Consider the following 4,957-nt stretch of genomic DNA (forward strand, 5'->3'; position numbering starts at 1 on the left):
GAGTAGTTAATTTTCTATAATTAGGAGAATCATAAGGGTTTTTGTATTAATCTAGAATTTGGAGGAAGATAAAGAATTTAAGGAATTAGTGAAAGAAAACTTTCACTTATTGTAACGACCTGATCTTTTAAGTACTCTGATAAGAGTCATTACTCATAATTACACACTTACATTCAAAACATTTTGATCATTGAGGAAAATAAATTTCATTAAAATAATAAAGACGGTTTTCCAAAATAATTAACAAATAAGTAAAACCTTTATTCGGGACCCTAAAATAATGAAGAAAAAAATAACTTAAACAAATAAAATTTTGACCAACATTGAGTTTCAAATTAAAACTTTTAAATAGCTTGAAAACGTAAACTGAGCGGAAGCGATTTACATGTCCCATATGGCACGATCACAGGTTCCTCTTGTCACCCGCCGGTCCGTTCCTATCATTACCTGAAAAACATAAATTAAGAAAGGTTGAGTATAAAATACTCAGTAAGTGATTCCATTACCAGGATCAGACTATGCATCCATGAGCAAAAAAAAAGATAGCCCGTGGCTCATACAGCTGCATCAGTTTTTGATGATGAAAGGAAAACCAAAAGACGTACTATCTTGCCTTGAAACGCATGTCTAGCAGGCACACCGTCAAACATGATAATAACATGAACGCCAACCCGTCGACCCACACATGTCTAGCGGCCATAGGCACACCGTCAAACATAATAATAACCTGAACGTAAGCCTGTCGGTTCACGCATGTCTAGTGGCCCGTAGGCACACCGTCAAACATGATAATAACATGAATGTAAACCTGTCGGTTCACGCATGTCTAGCGGCTTGTAGGCACACTGTCAAAGCATGAAACATGAAAATAAAAGTAACATGAACGTAAACCTGTCGGCTCGTGGCAACCATAGATAGGCAGCGAGTGTTTCTGTCGGACGGCATAAATTGTTTAGGCTCGCGACTAGTAGTGAGGGTCTTGCATGAGGAGGGTTTGCGAGAGTGGGAGAGAAGGGGAAGTTCTTGTTTTACAGATTTAATTCAACCGCGATTACAAACAAACTAGAGCTTCAAATAACGATCCAACCATTCAAAATGAAACCTATATGTCTTGAACAGACTGACCAAATTTGAGCACAATCCAACGGCTCAAACTCTAGCAATCGACAATTTTGTGGAAGTTGTCGCTGAAAAACCGAATTGTTTTCTCTCCAATTTTTTACCTCTTTTCACTCTCATTTGATTTCGAAAAAATCTTAATTCTTTTATTTTTAAAATTTTTTTGAAAAGATAAATAAAATATTTGATCAAAATATCTTCAAAATCTCCAAAGATTCTATTAAATTTAGAAATCAATTAACTTTTCAAATTATCTTAATTTAGGTTTCAAAAATCAAAATTAAAGGGCATAAGATCCATCAATTTAATACAAATTAAATCTTTCTAAGTATTTAAATCAATTAAACCACATGAAATTAATTATCTCTTTAAATTTTTTTTTTTTTTAAGTTGGCCCTAAAATCCAAAATCAAAGGGAAACAAAATTCAATATTTTCAAGATAATCAGTTCAAATATCTAATCAATTAAATTAAATTTAATCAATAAAAGTTTTTCAATTATTTCAATTGAACCCCAATTTTCTAAATGAAAGGGAAATTTAAACTCAATAATTTTAGATAATTAACTTAAATTTTCCTAAAATTCAGGATGTTACACTTATGGTTTGTAAAAATAAACATTTTTCCACAAAAAAGGCATGCAGAAACAAAATTGGGTAGAATTGCAGCTCACGAAAATGGCTCTATTTACCACCTTATTGTTGGGATTGGTGTCCCAAATCTCTTATATTTTCGCAGTTTGTAAACTTATATAAACAAATTGTTACTAATAAAATAAGCGTTATTTTATATGTGCATTAACTCAATCTAATAAACTAACATTCTAGATTATTTCATGTAGCTTAAACATGTATGTTGTGACATCCAAGTGGATCATGTTTAAGTAATAACCTAAATGGTCTGTAGTAGATGTATAAGGCTGGATACCTTATTCTAGTGACACCACGGATACGACTCGTTTTCTAATAGTTACAATTTTTGTAAAGTATTATAAATGATCTAATCCTAATCATTCATGTGGAAACATGTGAGTGAGGTATACTATACAAAGAGTTTGTATAAGACTGAACCACAAAATGAATAGTCTCTCTTTATAACACCATTATTAAAAAAAGTCTTACAATTCACCAAGATGACCATAGGTGACTTGACTTTAATTCTGAGTGAGTCATGAACTCTTGCCTATGAGATCGATCATTTGATCTGCATGGGTGAAAGTGGTCTGATTCACTGACTCAATATGCTTACCATTTTGGAGATTCATCTGATTGGGGAGTTGGAAACACAACTACACAATAGGGAATTCACTCACTCTCATTGTTAGGGTAAGTAGATAAATTGCTCCCTTAAAAACTAATTTTGGGTCTTAAACAATGTGAAGCCACATCATCTCCTGGCCTGAAAGGGGTTCAGTTATAGTTCGACTATGACTAATTGTTCATTATAAGGATGAATGGTACTTAAGAAATTATATGTGACCACTTGGGTAAAATAGTAATTTTGACCTAGTTGTACTCACGAGCGATTTGTGAAAGGTCAAAGCACTATTGATTGGTTATATCCAATGGACATAAAAATATATTTACAGTGCAAAGAATGCAGCTGCCGATCTTTAATAGAGTGACTGGTTGTAACAACCCCACCTCCTAGGACTACTAAAAAGGGATCGCTACTGCATGCGTGCATAAATATTCTCATTGAGGAAAATAAAGTAAATTAAAATAGAATAATCATGATTTTGAACTGCTTTAGGTATATAAGAAAATGTTCTGACATTATCTCAAAATTTTAAATCGTTCAACCCGGGCATCCTCTTTAACGAGAAACAAATTATATAAAAAAAATAAATTAAATAAAACCATGAATGTAAATAAAAAAAAAAAAAAAAAACATGTGAAAATATAAAGGGTCAAATACGGAAGCGAATTCTTGTTCCTTTGGCATTGTCACAGATTCCTCTTGTCAGTCGCCTGAGTATCCTTGCCCTTACCTGAAAAAAAAATAAAGATAAAGATTGAGTATAAAATACTCAGTAAGTGATTCCATTACCGGGATCAGACTATGCATCCACGAGCAAAGAAAGATAGCCTATGGCTCATACAGCTACATTGGTTTTTTATGATGAAAGGAAAACCAAAAGACGTACTATCTTGCCTTGAAATGCATGTCTAGCGGCCCGTAAGTACACCGTCAAACATGATAATAACATGAACGTGAACCCGTTGACTCACCCATGTCTAGCGTCCCGTAGGCACACCGTCAAACATGATAATAACATGAACGTAAACCTGTCGGTTCACGCATGTCTAGCAGCTCGTAGGCTCGCCGTCAAAACATGAAACATGAAAATAAAGGTAACATGAACGTAAACCTGTCAGCTCACGCATGTCTAGCGACCCGTAGGCACACCGTCAAACATGATAATAACATGAACGTAAACCTATCGGTTCATGCATGTCTAGCGGCCCGTAGGCACACCGTCAAACATGAAACTAGACTCACAGGTCTTCTGAAATAAAACATGCGTCAAGGCGAGACAATAAACCGATCTACTGGTCTATTCGTGCATCACATACATAATATCAGTACTGATTAGAAATTTGAACATGCTCATAATACTTGTAACTGCCATGCAACACGCAAAACATAATGACAAACAAAATCATGCTCCAGAGTCTACCAAGTAACTTTATAAGTCTAATCTAGGTCGCCTGGCACGAAGGCATCAATAATAGTATCACTTACCTCAACTTGGTCTCAAAAGTCTGCACAAATAACTCCTTAATAGCCCTTGGATAAAACTCAAATCAACCCTAATATATTAAACACAAGTTTAGTTTAGCAACTATGGCCTAGGAAGTGAGTCAAAAATTAAGTAAATCCTTATATATATTTTCTTTTAAAAAATCCAATAAACACATTTAATTATCTCCATAGATAATCAAATCTCCAAATGCAAGCCAAAATAAAACTCAATTAATTCCAAATAATTAAATCATATTTTAGCTTAGCAAAAAAAAAAAAAAAACATAAATCTCATATAATTTATCCAAGTAGCCAACAATATATATATATAACTTAATTACAAAATAAATCAGGATGTTACACTGATAGTTAATGAATGTGAACTAATTTAATCAAAGAGTTTAATTAATTAACCTCGTATCGTTAAAACTTCAATTTGTAGGTTCATAAGGTCATTTTGTTAACTCAATAAGGATTAATAAGAATCAACTTGATAAATTTGAATTGTTCAAATTAAAGGATATTAATTATATGAGTTACAATTAATATAATGTATCTTGATACATTATAATATAAAGTTTAATAAAAAAAACTTTATATTTGAATATAATTCAAATATATTAATTATATGATTATGATTCAATATAAACTATAGGCTAAAATTAAAATAAATATGATTCATATTAATATCATAGGTTTTACGAGAAAATATAAATTATGATTTATATTATATGTGATATAATAAATTATAGGTTATATATTATATGAGATAAAATATATAGTTTAATTATATTAAATTAATTAATATAATTTGAATTTGAATTTTGAATTCAAAATTTATGAACTCTTTAGGAATTATTAATTAAATAGTGAAGGGAGTTATAACTCCCTCACTCACCCATCTCTCATATGGTAATGGACAGAGGATTTTGAGGAGTTTTTTTTTTTTTTTCTTTTCATTACATGATATAATTCAATCGAAAAATACTCTCTCAACATTCATTTCCTTCCTCTGTACAATTTCTCTCAACGCAACTCCTTCACCCTTTTCACCAAAATTAATCAAGCAAGTCCACCAAACTCTGGTTGATTC

This window comes from Benincasa hispida, chromosome 3 (genome assembly GCF_027475165.1).
Source record: "Benincasa hispida cultivar pf3 chromosome 3, pf3_genome.v1.1, whole genome shotgun sequence".
Taxonomy (NCBI): domain Eukaryota; kingdom Viridiplantae; phylum Streptophyta; class Magnoliopsida; order Cucurbitales; family Cucurbitaceae; genus Benincasa; species Benincasa hispida.